This window comes from Apodemus sylvaticus, chromosome 4, assembly GCF_947179515.1.
Source record: "Apodemus sylvaticus chromosome 4, mApoSyl1.1, whole genome shotgun sequence".
NCBI classification, from domain to species: Eukaryota; Metazoa; Chordata; class Mammalia; order Rodentia; family Muridae; genus Apodemus; species Apodemus sylvaticus.
Window position 1 is genome coordinate 144,566,383 of NC_067475.1, and position 18,272 is coordinate 144,584,654.

Genomic DNA, 18,272 nt, shown 5'->3' on the forward strand with positions numbered 1-18,272 from the left:
CCGCGGGAGCCCGCGGGGCGGCGGGGCGAGGCCGGGCGCGCGCCCGCCGGTCCGCGGCCTCCGCGCTTCCGAGCGGCCGGAGACCCTGGCGCGGGGACGCCCGCCGCAGAAGCCCGACGGACCGTGGTTTCCGGTCCCCGCGGAATGTCGCTCTGCCTTCCCCGAGTGGCCATCGGGTCTCAAGCATCCCCACCGCTCGGCCTCCCCTGCACTCGTTAGGGCCCCGCATCCCTAGGGGCGCTCAGCCCTGAACTAAGTCAATGCGTAGACCTCAGTCCCGGAGAAACTTAGGAAACTCTGCTTCTCTCGGGCGAGGCACTCGCACTGCTTACTCCAGTCCGCCACGAGCGAGATTCTGGGCTAACCAGGGATGGAAATGAGATGCAAAATTCCGTCCCTGCGCTCCGGGTGCTCTTTGTGCTGAAGGCATCCCGCCTGAGTCCCAAGTTGGTAGACCCATCCCCGGTGGTTGTGCTGGGAAAGGAGGTGGAAGGAAAGGTTGGATTTTAAACTGGTAGTTAGGAAGGAGTTTCCTCCTTTCTTTTTATCCCTCAGAAATTCTTCATGGAAAGGGGATTTTTAGGGACCCCCCCTAACCCCTTTTACAATCAGCAGTTATCTCTGACCTCAGGTTTTCTCCGAGATACAATTGCTTTGTCTAATGCTGTCTGTTACCACATAAAGAGTATTCCAGACTTTTTCTCAGAATTGCAGTACAAGTGAATTATATAATTTATCAGTTACATAAAGCATTACTAGGACACATGGAGAGCTTGATTCGTGCTTATACATGCAGTTAACAGTGCTTACTACCTACCAAACACTGCCCTAGGCATTCGAATAGAGGAGACATTCTTGGTTTCTTGGATTATACGTTCTAGTAGAAAGCATCTACAACAAGAAAAATAAGTTTGTGTGTTGAGTATTTTTAAACGTCTAATAAAGGAAATCTTCAGGAGAAAGCAATGTATTTCAACAAATTTGAACAGGTGAGGGAGCGAGCCACAGGCTGAAGGATCCAGCGCTCTCTAGGCACTGAATAGCCAGCCTCCAGAGGCCTTGTGTGTTGCTGATTTCAAACATAACGAAAGAAGTTTGTGTGGTCAGAGTGGAATTGAGGAGAGAGTAGTGGATATGGCTTTAAACTTTCTCACAGGGGTTAGATAGTACAGTATACTGAACTAATGCAATATCTCTTAAAGTAATATGGAATGCCTTTGGAGCAGTTTGATGGAAGACAATGCAATGATGATACATCTGTTTAAAAACATCACTCTGGTTACTGTGCTGGGGGCAACTATGTTGTATGAAAGCAATGATTTATAGCTGGGACACTAATTACCTATTAAGACAGAATTTCCATTTACTGAGCTGGGGAATATTGTCGGACATTGATGTGCTGGTAGGATTAGGACATTCATGCATTTGAATGTTCCAAGTTTTGTCAGGCAGGCAGTTAGTTGTAATTTATATGCTACAGAGTTTCAAAGGTGGGCCGAACAGTAGTACATTGTTACACGTTCTCTCTTCATTGAAAACAATGTATTCCTCTCTACTGCACACAATCAATGATTCAATTGTATTCACTCTTTCTTTTGGCATACCAAGGAAACAAGGTTCTCACAAATTTCTGCCCGTTTATGATGTGCCCTGAGCCTTGGAGTGTATGATCTAGATATTCTGTCACTTATTATCAGGATTTTGACCAATTAATCACTGCCAGTCCCCATCCCCTCTCCCCAGAAAAACCAAACACAATAAAGACCCCTGTCAGTGTCATCACCAAAGACTGTGCCTAAGGCAGGGAACAGCACCAATACAGGGACTTTTCTGGGACTATGAACATAAATATTAGAAGGCAGAGTTATTATATGTTGTTTACCAAACAACAGTAGATTACATCTTAGAGCCTAGTACCCTCCCAAATACAGTTTGACTAGGCATGTATCTATCTTTTCATGGAATTGTACTCAAATCAGAAAATGATTTGTTATCTTCCAAACAGCCATGCCCTCCCTCATTGCACTATTAATAGCACTCAGAGTCCACAGTTGGTCCACTGTTGATAATTTTCTTTTCCCTGGAGGAGGCCACATAAGCACTTTTAGTCCCCGTGAGCATTAGTTTGTAGGAAGAAAGCTTTAAGCTCAGTTCCTCATTGATTTCTGCATCTGCTGACCAAAGTGGTGTCTTCAGCAACAGGGCATTACTGATTGCTCTGGCCAGCAACCAAGAGAAGTGGCAACTGTATTCACTGGGATGACAGTCAGGGTGTGGTTGGCCTTTGGGGAGCCCTTTGGCACACAACTCATAGACAAATATTTTTATTTAAAAAAAAGCCATGATGCCTGGGCACAGCATCGCCATGCAGAGTATCTCTGTTCTAACTCATTATTAAAATTATATATTTTAGTTAGCATATAAAGGGTAGGTCTCCGCATAGCTTTCTAATGCTTCTTTAGTTTTGGTTAATTGCTCTATCAGCCTCCCACCTGCCATCTGTTTAAGCCTTTTTATGTCTTGTGTTTCCCTCCTGTCCTGACTTCTATATGACATGTGACTTTTTTCCATCCCTATGAAGATCCTATCCATCTCATGTCTCTTCCTTACTTCCTGGTCTATACTGATATCCCAACCAAACACAGAAATATAAATTCAAACCTAGGACAGATACGTGGGAGACACTAGGATATCTGGCTTTCTGTGCCGGGTTATTCAGTGTATTTTTTCAGCTCCATACATTTTTCTGTGTGTATACGTGATGAATAAATTTATATTGTGTCTATATACCACCTTTCCAGCATTTGTCAGTTGATGGACATCTTCGCTGATTTTATTCCCTAGCTTCTGTGAATAGTAATATTTAATAGGACATAGAAACCTGTCATAGGGCCCAGGGACTGCACAGCTGGGTATATGGTATATGTATAGGGTAGTTTTATATTTTGGTTTTGGAGAAACATGTAGGCTAGTTTCCATAGTACTGCCGTGGTTCACATCCTCACCAACAATGTACTAGGGTGTATTCTTCCCACAGCCTCATCAGCATTTGTTCTGTTGGAATTTACTTGATAAGAGCTACTTTGACAGGAGTGAGAGAGAAAGTAGTAGGAATTTGTGTTTTTCTGATGACAAACATCTTTAAAAGTGTTTGTTGATTATTATATTGCTTCTTATGAAAACTGTTCAGTTCCATAGTTATTCCCCTTTGTATCAGGTTATCAGGAATCTACAGCCTCAGCAATGCTAGCCCTGTTCTTTGCTCCTTACGTACATATTGAGCTCTGTTACTTTTGTCTTTCCATCTACAAAGTTTGATAAAATGAAAAGAAGTGTTGAATCTGGAAGTAGATTTAATTTTGGAGAGGTGGCATTAATTTTGGGGCAATATGTTACCTGAGATTTGTTTCAAACTGGGTTTTAAACATGTTAAAATCGACTAGATGTCATATATAGGCTATAGAGAAAGCCTTTGAGAACTTTCTTCCTGGCTGGTGTATCATGATTGAGAGAATGGCTGAGGTTGGAAAGAATATCTGTTTGAGAGTATTTTCCTTTGTTCATGTGTACTATGTGTTGAATCCATAGAATAAAATGAGTATGATATAAAGTCTTAGGCAAGGGATGTAATAACCGCCATTTAAATGAGATTATGTCTGCCTTCATATATATTTCCTAGTAGAAAAAGAGGGTATATGCAAATATGCCAGTGTAATTAAAAATGCCATGTGACAAACAGTGAGGATTTTTAAATTCTTAATAATTGACAGGAAAATTATTAGTTTGTGTCAAGAACTGCAGAGTACTTCCCAGACTCCAGAATTCACTAGCTTTTGGCTGGTTGTGTGTTGTGGGAAGGGTAGGGAAAAGACATTGCTGTTGGTGCTCTAGAGTGGGATATGTGATAAACATCTTCTCTAAGGGTGTGGATAGAAGTTTGAGCTGGTTCTGTGTCTGTGGGGAGCTGACTCATTTTGCTCTTACCAGCTCTGATTGCTTAGAGAATACGGAGATCACTCTGTATGAAGGGGCTGCAACTGTGTCCCATAAACCAAATCCAACCCATCTATATATAAAGCTTTTTTGGGTACCCAACCATATGCACCCGTTTCTTTTCTCTGCTTGCATCTGCCACACACTAAAGACTTGAAAACATCTAATTCTCCTGCCCCTGCACGTTAGTGAACACTTTGTCTTTTATGTTGTTCAATGTTAATATTCTATCCGACTGAAAATTGGTTAACAATAGCTATAATAATTTTTGAGTGTTTACTAAAGGCCATCATTTTCTTTCACTTTGTATGCAATAATTTATTTAATATCAACCAAAATATTGCTAGATATCTTCTGTTATTTTCACAAAAGAAGAAACCAAAGTATAAGGTGAATTAAGAACTTTCTGGGGGAAATTCCATGGGAATTCAATCCTGGGCAAAGAGCTAGAAGAAATTAAGGACACTGAGAACGCAGTAAATGGTCTTCCCAGTACTAAGTGGTCTATCATATACATACACATAACATTATACGGACATGTATGCAGCCCTGACCTCTCATCTGGACAAGGTTTTATAGGAAATGGGGTATCTGTCCTACAAACGACTAATTGAATGATGGTTATAAGTCAATAGGTGGGTGCTCGGAAGCAAGACCATGAACAATACAAACGGTCTGAAGGTACATCTGAAGCAATCAGTAATCTTTGACTAACTGTTACTAAGAAGTGGCTAAGCAGTATATCTGGGGAGTGGACCAAGGACAAGCAGTGGGTCGTTCCTGGTACTTGGGTGTACTTGAGTTCAGCGGCATGTTAAGTTCTTAGGCTACTTTGCCTTTAAGATGGAGGTGCTCCCAAGATGGAGTAGCTTTGGTTTCTCATATGTAGGTGATGCCTATTTATGTGTATAAGAACAAAGAAGTTAGAGATTATTAATTTGAGAGGGAGTGAGCAAGGGAGGATATTTCAGAAGGGTGGGACAGAGATAAGGGTAGGTGAAAAATGTATTATATCATAGGTTTAGTTTCAAAAAAAGAACGTGCTAAAATTTTTATAGAAAGTAATGAATCCAGGTAGTTTTTTGACTCTTTTCTTAATTTTAATGGGTCATTATTATTGGGTACATAGGAAAATGTATATCATGAATGGAACTCTGGCTGCACTCAGAAAGAAGTGTATTTCATACATATCTGTGTTCAAATAAAGTTCTATATTGTAAATTTAAGATGCTGATTATTCTAAATGAGCACTGTAGTTGAACAGCCAATGAAATCCAAATATGCCTTAATAGAAAGTTCTATCATGGCTTCACTTTTCGTTCAGCCCTAGAAAGCAGAGTCAGTATAAAGTAATTAAATAGGAAATGATACTTCAAGAGGGGCTTGCCCTTATTTCTACTAACAGTGTTTCTACTGATAGGTTTCAGGAGTTCATCTATTAATTTCATGGTGCAACTTATTGAAAAGATTAGTAGCCAAAGACCCAGAGCTATAGTATAGTCTTAGTTCTGTGCACAATGTGGATTGTTTCTGTCCTTTGGTCTTTGTGTTTGTAGATTTTGTTTTGTTTTATCTTTTGAAAAGCAAGGTCCAAACCTTTAGGAAAAAATTTCCTACAGTCAAAAAATGTTACAGTTGTATATGTGTTTTACATTCAAAGAAATAAATGAAATGGTTACATAGGAGAAATAGCTTGTTAAGGTAAAAGTTGAAGAGATGTGTCCCTGCTGTGCACACAAGCATAGACACATACACAGAAATATTCACTTGGTATTCCTATAAGATTAGTGTACCTTACTTCTTATTTGAGATTTATTAGATTCTGTGGTTATATTTAATTTATAGCTAATTAAATACCTGCCATGAGTTTTTCTTTTCTGTCCTTATGTAAGGAATAGGTAATTGTTCACCCTTGAATTTGAATGAGAAGTAAGTCTTGATGATTTCCTTGATCCCTGCGATCTCGTAGCTTGTCTCATGTTTTCTTTCACAAAATTTGTTTCATTACCCAATTTGTCTGCTAGTTTAAAGCAAACAGGATACCTGAAATCATGTGTCTGTTTCCCACTGTTGCCTGGGCTATTGATGCCAGACAAAATTATACTTTAATTGTTTTGACATTTTGATCTGAAGAGTGCAGATACAAAAGGTGATTCTTCTTGCATAGTAGCCTACTATTTTCAACTCAGCATGATTTTCCCCTAGCAACTTGCTTCTAAGTGTTGTATCACCTTTAAAAAGCTGAGCTTTAATCATACTGAGATTTTTTTCTCAGTTTTAATTACAGAGTATGATTCACTAACAATCAATAGATGTTTCAGATTTTTCATCTGAAAAATATCTAAGAGGCACTGTGAATCTTTTAAAAATAGATAATAAGAAATTCATACATGGTCACCGGTGGGACCCGGTAACCACTTCTTCCCTCTCAGTGCTGGGACCCTGTCTGGCTTGAATCTGTGCAGGCCCTGTGCATGCTGCCACTGTCTCTGTGAGTTCATATTTGCATCATCTGTCCTGTTGTAAGTGGAAGACCCTGTTTTCATGGAGTCACCCATCACCTCTGTCTCTTACAGTCTTTCTACCTCTTTTTTCCAAGTAGGTCAGTTCTTGAGCTTTGAGAGGAGAGGGTTGATGAGGCCGTCCCACTTAAGACTCAGATGTCACCACATCAAATGCTCACATGTCGCTAACTCTCTGCATATTGTTCACTGTGGGTCTCTGTGTTAATTCCCATCTACTGCAAATTAAAAAGGATGACACTGAGATTCAAGATGATAACTCATCGTTATCACTTCTTTTGAATGCTGAAAGTTGCTAGGTTTCATTATTGCCTGGTATATGTGTTTTAAAACCAGCTGTTCTACTCTTTTATTCAATGTCAAATACAAAATTTAATTGTGTAACTTTTGTATCCTTATTACGGATTCAATTTTACATCAAACCAAAAACTACACAATAAAATCTTGATGTATTATAATAGAGACGCTTTTACATGGTTCTGCTTTGAACTCATCTAAGCCTTTTTTCATGACAAAAAGTCCCTCATATTTTGTTTGGAACAAAAGAGCTATAAAACGTGTAAATTAGTGTTTGATTAAAATGGCCTTGCTATTGTACTTTGTGACATTTTTCAGTCTCATTCACCTTCCTTTGTATTACATACATAGGTTGTGGAAGCGTTTTCAAAATCCAGACCTCGTCTGTATTGTTCACCCTTTATCATCTAAACAACGATAGCTTAAACCTTTAAAGCAGTGTTCATGAATGCAACACTAATGTACAAGGGGAAAGGCAGGAGGACTTCGGCTGCTGTCCTCTTAGCATTTCTAGCTCTTCTGTGACATCTGCATCTTGTCTTTCGCCTTAACTTTTTCTTGTCCATGTATTCTACATATGATTTTATTTTAGAATTTTAAACTATTAATTTAGAGTGACATTAACAAAAGCACATTACTTAACTACTGTAGCGAACGGTGCATGCTTTTAGATAGTATTTGTAAAACTGTCTGACATATGTGTCTGTGCAGTTAGTCAGATGTGTGCTTAAATCCCGGCTTCCCATCTCACTGTTCTTTTGGTGCCTGGTGGCTTGGTCCACATATATTTTACTCTCTACAGTGAGAGCTAGAGCTTCTCTTTTCAGGGTTGTTTTTGAGTGAAACTGGGTTTTAATGTGCAAGGAATTCAGTCCTAATTTTTAATACATATTTCCTCTGTCCCTGTTCTTTTCAGGTTTCCTCCATTCTTTACTGTCATGGAAAAAGAGCTTGGTGAGATCATATGTGGGTTAGTGGGAAAATGTGTTTTTTGTTTTTTTTTTAAACTTCTATTCTTTCCTAGGCTCAAAGGAAGGTCAGGGGTTCAGTAAGGAGGTATTGTAAAGGTTTCGTTCAAGTGTGTGAAGGTGTTTTATTGTGTAGGAAAGATGAGAGACTTTACATGATTGATACATAACCACATGCAAAGTTTGTCACATGTCTGCATTATAATTTTGGTGGCTGCTCACTGCTTTGTGAGTGAATCCATATTTTGTCACCCACCCATCTAGGCTGAGACTCCTGCTCAATTTCTTTCCAAAATCCTAACTACACCTTAAAAATTTAATTTTTTAAATTTTTTAGTTTCATTGAAAATAGATTTTTTCATATGATATATTCTGATCCCTGTTTCCCCCTCCCCAGCTCCTTCCAGATTTTCCTAAACTCACACCTTTTCTTTTTTCTCTCATTAGAAATGAAATAGGCACTAACATCTAGGGCAAAACAAACAGAAAAAAAAAAGTCAAAACTACTTTTGATACATTCCACAATTCCAACTTCCCCAAAATTGTTTTTACATATTTACATACAATTCCTCACTGCCTTTCCCTCTTTAAATGACAAAGACATACATATGAGGTTAAAATATATTTTCCTGTTTAACTGCCTCCTTCCTCCGATATGGTAACAGTCCCTCTGATTGTCCTCCTGCTGTGGTGATGTTCCTCTTTCCATATGTCTGATTGGCTTTTCTTGGACAATTTTCAGTGTATTCTCTCCTAATACCTTGCCTCTGGTTTCATTTGCTATATGGCATAGTGTTGTTTAATCTTTGCCTAATCATTCATCTCATGCTTAAAGATGGGTGTATATATAAATATGTATAGATAAAGATGTAGATATTGATGATATAGGTAGACATAGATGATATAGATATAGTTTATAGGTGTAGACATAGAAAGTGAGGATTTTTTTCACTTCAATGTATCTTAGAATAGCTGTTTTGGTCTAAGATTTGTTTGCTGACAAGCTTACAAGTTAGGAATTGAGAGTTTTGAGATTCATCTCACCTGCTGTCCACACCGATCTATTACAGGGTTTACAAGGCCCAGTCCTACCTGAAAGCTGTTAGCAGTTGATGGCTGCTAGGGCGGGGGTGTCCAGTTTTCAGAGGAGTGGGCTCTCCTAGATTGTCTATCATCTAGTAAATGGGCCTATACCCATGCACAAACCAGAGTAACTAAACTCAATCCTTATAGGATAGAAAGGAAATGAAGAGAGTACGCAGTCGGGAGGCCATGGGGAAGGCTTTCAGGGAACTTGAAAGCAGGAACAAAGGCAGACATGGTCGAGACACTTTGTATGAAATTCTCAACAAGTAGATAAGAAAGTTTTAAAGCTGATTTTTAAGAAGCTTTGTTATAGTAATGCTATTTTTATTAGAATGTAGAAGCTTTATTATTATTATTTCACATTAATATCATACAGCTAGTGAACTGCTTATTCTTGCTTCCTAAATTAGTCAATATTTCTTTAAACATTTGCTATGTATCATGGACATAAGTGGATGGTCAAAATTGCAAGCTGGCAGTCTTTCAATATAGGAGATCCTGAGAGGTTGGACACGTAGGAGACCAGGAGCCTTGTTGAGACAGGATGATCCAGAGAAGTTGGCCCCAGGTTCTTTGGGCAGTTTCCTCTGCTCACTGCAAAAAGTGAGTAAAAAAATAGATTATGTCGTATCTTAACAAAAGCTCGGTAAGCCTACTGTCTCACTCCCACCCTATCCTCTCCTTGGTTAGTTTTTAATCTTATATGGGTCTATAAAGTTCAAAAAATTTCTCACCTATCATCTTCAGTGCTAGTCAGAGAGGAAACAAAATAACATGCAGCAACAATAACAAAACAGAAAAACATTCCAGGGGAAGCCTGTTCCTGGAGGACTGGGTGATACCACCTCCCAGGATGCCAGACACTGAGATTTGAGATGGAGGAAGATGTAAAGGGAAGCATTCAGTTTGCTTTCACCAGGTATGAGCAAGCTTTGCATTTTAACAGCAGCTGCGCCTTAGAAAAATGCTTGTGCTGAGTTCTAGTAGCCTTCATAGGATCCTTTCAGACTTTTTATAGTTGAGCACTGGTCTTGCTCAATACTTTACCCTTAAAATGAGAACTATAACTGCTGCTGAGTTTTAAGATCTTCCGGGAAAGGGTCTGTTGTAAAATTCAAAGATAGCATCTTTATGTTGGTGCAGTCTTTGAAATAGTATCCAACTGATGCTTCCTAGAGTAGAATTAGAGCTTTCAGTGACAGAGGTCCTATTTTCATGTATAAATCCATGTTGCAATGGGAATGTCTGTGACTATGAAGTGATATGAAAAAAAAATTAAAGTTTTTGTAAAGTTGCCTTGACATGTTCATTAGACCCTGGCAGCAGTGCGAGGATTAAAAATGAAACCAGCTTTATTTATACTTTCTCTGGCTCTATAGACAAATAAACATGTTTGTTAAAACAAAACAGAAAGCTAAATGAAAGTAAAATAGTCTCCTCTCTCTTGCTCTCCTCTCTCCTTCCCCCCCACTCTCTCTTAGTAAAACTCATAAATAATTTCTGAGGTGGAAGAGTTGTGGCATCAGCAGTCACAGCTAGAGACTAAAGCACACTGCAGACATAAGCTAGCACCGGCCACTTGCTGTTCATATGCTCAATGTGTCCTTCGCTCTGATTAGGAAGCCGAAGAAATGAAGTGTCCGTTTTGCATTAGTGTTACTGTTTGTAAACAACACTGTGGAAGGCAGACAACTTACCGAGCATTTATCTCTAGTTTAAGATGGTTTGATAGAAAGATCTAAGGGATACATGTAACACATTTAAGGTCCTTCTGGGTTATTTTCTGATAGAAACGTATCTCTAATTAAAAAGTGTTTTATTTAAAATTGATTTCAGAGAGCAGTATTTTAAAAACGAAACATTGTATGCTTCTAGTTTTCTGCCATATTAAAACAGCACAGTTGTTGCTGAACATTCAGAAAGCTCGCTCACTCCGTGTGTGTGTGTGTGTGTGTGTGTGCATGCGAATGCATGCATGCATGTAAGTATGCACAGAAGAGGGCTGTATTTACAGAGAACTGTGAGCCCTGCCCTCTGGGTTTTGCAAATCTAACACAGCTTTTCTGTAAGAGCAACAGGTATCCTTAACTTCCGAGCCATTTGAAACCAACAGAGCATGTGTACTTCAGGAAACAGTGATTCCCCATATGTTCTGCACATTTTTAAATCTTCTTATCTTTGTGCATTTTCTTTTCACACTTTCAGTCTTATAGTATTTGGAATTTTATCATTTTAATCAGTGTATAGATCATATCTTAAACATTTAAAATGTTAATGCCTGGCAATGACATGACTCATTATTCATCTTGGCCATACTAATCTACAGTCCTGTTGTCAGTCATTTCAGTTGTTTGCACAGATTTTTCATCCTGAAATTAGTGCAAGTTTATTTTCTTTAGAATTTCTTCAAATGAGTAAGGTTACTGAAAATATTTTTTTCTGAAAATTAGTATTCCCCTGTCTGTCCCTCCCTCCCTTCTGCTCCCCCTTTTTTTATGCTAGCCAATTCTTGCAGTGTGTCTCTCCCTGTTCTGCCTACTCTGAAAATCTCTGTGTCACCAGCATGGCAGCTCAAGTTTATTGGAGTAGGTGTATCAAAGCTGTACACAGGGAGAGAGGAGAGGATGCAGCTCCTCTCCTCGAGTTTTACCATAAACATCACCAGGAGGTTCTTGTTCAGGTTTGATTGAGCCTTAGGTACACTTTGTGACAGTATTTGGTAGGTACACTGTAGAATAAAGAAGTTCTTATTCACTTTGCAGGATTTTTTTCTACTATCAAACATTTTTATCATAATATTATGCAAAACTAGTATTTCATGCCATTATTAGTAAGGCTCTGTGAACTTAGTATTGATTTTTGTGAATAATTTACTTCATATTGATCTCAAACTATAGCAGTTTCTTCATATTATATTCTAAACATCAAATTGGATACCAAGCCATATCTAAACTTAATAATTCTTTTGAACATAATATATCACTTTATAGTAAAAGACAAATACCACCTTAGACTCTACAATAGAGAGAAAAAGAGGCCTTTAGCAACCTTATGGGATCTGCAGATTTTCTCCTGGCTTTAGAAGTTTTTATTTGTATTTGAAAAATGCTATGACTTTGTGGTTGACTATCTTTTGAATTGAAATATGTATTTCTTTGGGACACATTTCTTTCTTTAACATTCTTTTCACGTGACACCATTATTGTTTACTCTAAAATATATATATGAAAAATAAGTCACTGAAATGTTGATATGGTTTTTGGGAAGATATAATATGTGACCATTAATTAATGTCTGTACTTATTCATGTCTTTTTAGAATAGCATTTGGATTTCTATCTGATGTAGTTCTATTTTATACCCTAAATAACTTGAAAGACAACAGTACTCTCCAATCTCTATCTCATGCGTTTGTGTATGCACTTATGTGTGGGTGAGGTCATTAGATTTTTGCATATCTAAGATTACAATAACATACAGATATCATCATATTTCATTTAAAGAATAATTGTAGAAATAATGCAGCTTTGTGTTGTGTTATTTTGCCTTTGAAGTTTTTAATGTAACACATGATGTTTTAAAAAGATTTTCTTTTTTTCAAAATCATTTTTTCTTTTCTTTTTTTTTCTTTTCTAAATTCTTTGTTTACATTCCAAAACGCTTTCCCCTTTCCCAGTTCCCCCTTCCCCATATGTCCCATAAGCCTTCTCTACACCCATACTCCTATCACCTCCCTCCTTTTTCTCTGTCCTGGTACTCCCCTACAAGGCTGGATCAGGCCTTTCCAGGATCAGGGCCCTCTTCTTACTTCTTCATGGGAGTCATTTGATATGCTAATTATGTCTTGGGTATTCAGAGCTTCTGGGCTAGTTAATATCCACTTATCAGTGATTGCATTCCATGTATATTCTTTTGTGATTGGGTTACCTCACTTAGGACAGTATTTTCCAGTTCCATCCATTTGCCTACAAATTTCATGAATTCATTGTTTTTTAATTGCTGAGTAGCATTCCATTGTGTAAATATACCACATTTTCTGTATCCATTCCTCCATTGAGGGACATCTGGGTTTTTTTTTCCAGCTTCTGGCTATTATAAATAAGGCTGCTATGAACATAGTGGAGCATGTGCCCTTATTACATGCCGGGAAATCCTCTGGGTATATGCCCAGGAGAGGCATAGCAGGGTCCTCCGGTAGTGTCACGTTCAGTTTTCTGAGGAACCTCCAGACTGATTTCCAGAGTGGTTGTACCTTCTTGCAATCCCACCAGCAGTGGAGGAGTGTTCCTCTTTCTCCACATCCTCGCCAACACCTGTTGTCTCCTGAGTTTTTAACCTTATCCATTCTGACTGATGTGAGATGAAATCTTAGGGTTGTTTTGATTTGCATTTCCCTAATGACTAGTGATGATGAGCATCTCTTAAGGTGATTCTCAGCCATCCAAATTTCTTCAGGTGAAAATTCTTTGTTTAGATCTGCACCCCATTTTTTAATGGGGTTATTTGGTTCCCTGGGGTCTAACTTCTTGAGTTCTTTGTATATATTGGATATTAGCCCTCTATCAGATGTAGCATTGGTGAAGATCTTTTCCCAGTTTGTTGGTTGCCGTTTTGTCCTTTTGACAGTGTCCTTTGCCTTACATAAACTTTGTAATTTTATGAGGTCCCATTTGTCAATTCTTGATCTTAGAGCATAAGCTATCAGTGTTCTGTTCAGGAACTTTTCCCCTGTTACCATGTTCTCAAGGGCTTTTCCCAGTTTCTTTTCCATTAGTTTCAGTGTGTCTGGTTTTATGTGGAGGTCCTTGATCCACTTGGAGTTGAGCTTAGTACAAGGAGATAAGAATGGAACAATTAGCAATCTTCTGCATGCTGACCTCCAGTTGAACCAGCAACATTTGTTGAAAAGGCTGTCTTTTTTCCACTGGATGTTTTCTTCTCCTTTGTCGAAGATCAAGTTACCATAGGTGTGTGGATTCATTTCTGGGTCTTCAATTCTATTCCATTGGTCCACTTGTCTGTTGCTGTGCCAATACCATGAAGTTTTTAACACTATTGCTCTGTAGTATTGCTTGAGATCTGGGATATTGATTCCCCCAGAAGCTCTTTTACTGTTGAGAATAGTTTTAGCTGTCCTGGGTTTTTTGTTATTCCAGATGAATCTGACAATTGCTTTTTCTAACTCTAAGAACTGAGTTGGGATTTTGATGAGGATTGCATTGAATCTGTATATTGCTTTTGGCAAGATGGCCATTTTAGCAATATTAATCCCACCAATCCAAGAGCATGGCAAGATTTTCCACTTTCTGAGGTCTTCTTTGATTTCCTTCTTCAGAGAACTAAAGTTTTTCTCATACAGATCTTTTATGTGTTTGGTTAGAGTCACACCAAGATACTTTATATTGTTTGTGGCTGTTGTGAATGGTGTCATTTCCCTAACTTTTTTCTCAGCCTGTTTATCCTTTGAGTATAGGAAGGCTACTGATTTGCTTGAGTTGATATTATAACCAGCCACTTTGCTGAAGTTGTTTATCAGCTGTAGAAGTTCTCTGGTGGAGTTTTTTGGGTCACTTAAGTATACTATCATATCATCTGCAAATAGTGATAATTTGATTTCTTCCTTTCCAATCTGTATCCCTTTGACCTCCTTATGTTGTCTAATTGCTCTAGCGAGAATGCCAGGTACTATATTGAAAAGATATGGAGAGAGAGGGCAGCCTTGTCTAGTTCCTGATTTTAGTGGGATTGCTTCAAGTTTCTCTCAATTCAGTTTGATGTTGGCTACTGTTTTGCTATATATTGCTTTAATGGATAGTTAAAGCATTCATTTTAGATATTTAGGTATGGGCCTTGAATTCCTGTTCTTTCCAAGACTTTCAGCATGAAAGGATGCTGAATTTTGTCAAATGCTTTTTCGGCATCTAATGAAATGATCATGTGGTTTTTCTCTTTGAGTTTGTTTATGTAGTGGATTGCATTGATGGATTTCCTTATATTGAACCATCCCTGCATCCCTGGGATGAAGCCCACTTGATCATGGTGGATGATCGTTTTGATGTGTTCTTGGATTCAGTTGGCAAGAATTTTATTAAGTATTTTTGCATCGATATTCATAAGGGAAATTGGCCTGAAATTCTCTTTCTTTGTTGGATCCTTGAGTGGTTTTGGTATCAGCGTAATTGTGGCTTCATAGAACGAGTTGGGTAGAGTTCCTTCTGTTTCTATTTTGTGGAATAGTTTGAAGAGTATTGGTGTTAGGTCTTCTTTGTCTGATAGAATTCTGCACTAAAACCATCTGGTCCTGTGCTTTTTTCGGTTGGGAGACTTTCTATGACCCCTTGTATCTCTTTAGGGGTTATGGGACTGTTTAGATGGTCTATTTGATCCTGATTTAATTTTGGTGTTTGATATCTGTCCAGAAAACTATCCATTTCCTCCAAATTCTCCAGTTGTGTTGAGTATAGGCTTTTGTAGTAGGATCTGATGATTTTTTTAATTTCCTCCATTTCTGTTGTTATATCTCCCTTTTCATTTCTAATTTTGTTAATCTGGATACTATCTCTGTGCCCCTTGGTTAGTCTGGCTTAGGGCTTAATTATCTTGTTGATTTTTTTCAAAGAACCAGCTCCTGGTTTTGTTGATTCTTTGTATGGTTCTCTTTGTTTCCACTTGATTGATTTCAACCCTGAGTTTGATGATTTGTCTGTCTTCTACTCCTCCTGGGTGAAATAGCTTCTTCTTGTTCCAGGGCTTTCAGGTGTGTCGTTAAGCTGCTAGTGTATGCTCTCTCTATTTTCTTTTTGGAGGCACTCAGGGCTATGAGTTTTCCTCTTAGCACTGCTTTCATTGTGTCCCATATTTTTGGGTATGTTGTATCTTCATTTTCATTAAATTCTAAAAAGTCTTTGATTTCTTTCTGTGTTTCTTCCTTGACCAAGGTATCACTGAATAGAGTATTGTTCAGTTCCCATGTGTATGTGTGCTTTCTGTTGATTTTATTCCTATTTTTCCTTTGATCAGAAAGAAGTGTTCCTTAGTGTCTTTTTGATGACTTTAGGTTGAAAGTCAATTTTATCTGATATTAGAGTAGCTACTCTGGCTTGTTTTTATTTATTTATTTATTTATTTTTTAGAGTGCTACACAGAAATTACGTGATATTCTTCATTATATAAACAAAATATTCTTCAGAAACCATCTTTTTTGACAGTTTTCTAGCATGTTCAGTTTTCATTTTGGAGGCCGAATCCACTAACCTTTATGTCCTTTTAAAGTGTTTTAGATTTATGATAGGTGCATTTTCTTTAAGGAAGGACTAATTGCTTGATCCAGTGGATAGTCACTTATCACACCTGATAACCTGAGCTGCACTCTTGGAACTATTGTGCATAAAGGAGAGAAATGATTATCTTTTCACTCCTATTTACATGCCATTGCAAACACAAGCTAAATTAAAAACAAGTGATTCATGTGAAAGTTTTGTTTTCTAACATTATTAGAACTTTATTATAACTCATATGTGCAATTTTTGTTTTAAGAAGTAAGATATTTTAAAATTCAAAAACGATCCCCTAGTTATGTTCAGAAGTATTTATTTTGTAGATCATTATTGCATTCTTTAGTTGTTCAGGCTCATGATAGTATGTTTTCTTCTGTAACCGACCCCTAATCCTATACTCTACATCAGAGATCAAATGCTTTTTTACTGCAAGGCAAGCAAATTACCACTGAACTACACCATAGACACTGTTCTTGCATGTTTGTAATTTCTGGCACATAGTAACCATTTGGTGTAAGATGTTTTTGTGAAGTGTTTTATATCAAAGCCATTTACACTAACTAGAATACATTACTTATATTTCACATAAATGTGGTAGAGTAGTTTTTGATGCGTTAAAAGCTCTAACCAAAAATCAAGATTTTGTAGTAACAAGGATTGAACCTAAGGCCTTCTTGCCCATAAGCTCAGCAAGTCCTCTACATTTGACCTATATCCTTAATTTGTGATGTAATTCAAACATTATCTGAATTAAATATTTTTAGATGTAGCTACTAATATATTTGAATTGTTATGTTTTTATCCTGTGAATAATAATCTTCTGAGATATGAATAATAGTGATATTTTCTTCTAGCATTTCTGTTGTGTTAAATTAAAATAAACAGCTCTTTATTTATGGAATTAAATTTACCTTTCTCTCTTGCAGTCTTATGCATGGTGCCTACATATTTTTACCTTTTTATGCAGAGTTTGCTCATTTTCTAGTGTTTATGTGTAAGAATAACTGTATAGTTCAGTGTATATATTTGTGTGTTTGTATTCGTAGACAAAATTACTGTATATAGTAAAGATGTTTGCTATATACCTTATTTAAATAAGATAGGAGTTAATTTCTTTTTCCATTACAGTATTTACAGTTTACCATGTCTAAGACATTAGCTTCATAATTTACCAATCTCATATTCTTGTGCAATCTAGGATCAAGTTCCTAGTGTACAAGGTACATAAGTGTACAGAAGTACAAGGCTAAGGTTGGGTCACTGCAGTGCTTCCATTCTAATTTGGAAAGAAAAAAAGGGAAAACTTATATAGTTAAATGGAAGCCAATTTCATTGAAAAACCAATGAGCAAAATCTGTATATTTTACTGATTAGAATCTTATCATATATTGTGATTATATTTGCTGTAGAGGATCCTGGGAAATTCAATTTCTTTGGATTAAGAAGGTCACCTATTTAGCAAAACTGTTAATATGAAACAAATGGAAATGGATTTTAGGTAACTACCAATAGGTACCACAGAACATTCACTTTGAACCATGCTGCTTGGTAGTTTTATCTGATTTGTTCTGTGTGGCAATTAAGGAGAGGATTAAGGGAAGGAGGTAGAGTTCATTCCTGTTTTTCCAGTGTGTGCTTGCTGTGACCTAACAGAAAGGAATTCCAGTGGTAATTAGTAGGACTCCTGATAACAAGAACTGATTCTTGGGAAGCACAAGCTGTGCTTATGGCCCACATAATTCTCCCTAATGTTGAAACATTTCCATTCATTATTTGTCTTAAGAGCATTTGGCTTTCACAATTTCCTCAAGGAAGCTTGGATTTCATGCATAGGACATTTTACACACTCACATTTCTTAATTTTATCTGTAAGTACAGTGCATTTCAGATTGAAATATTGAGAAATTTGGTTGAAGCTGAAGGAATTCAAGGACTTTCATCCATTGCTAATGATCATAAAACACTAATTCTTTACAAATTTATTAGTATTTATGAAAAACATACGAAAAACATGGACAGCCTACTTTCAATACAGACACTGTTTCACAAGAGATATAAAGTATTTATGAGATCATTTTGTATTTGCAAAAACTACATGTAACTTACATAGCTATCAGTTATGGAATGGTT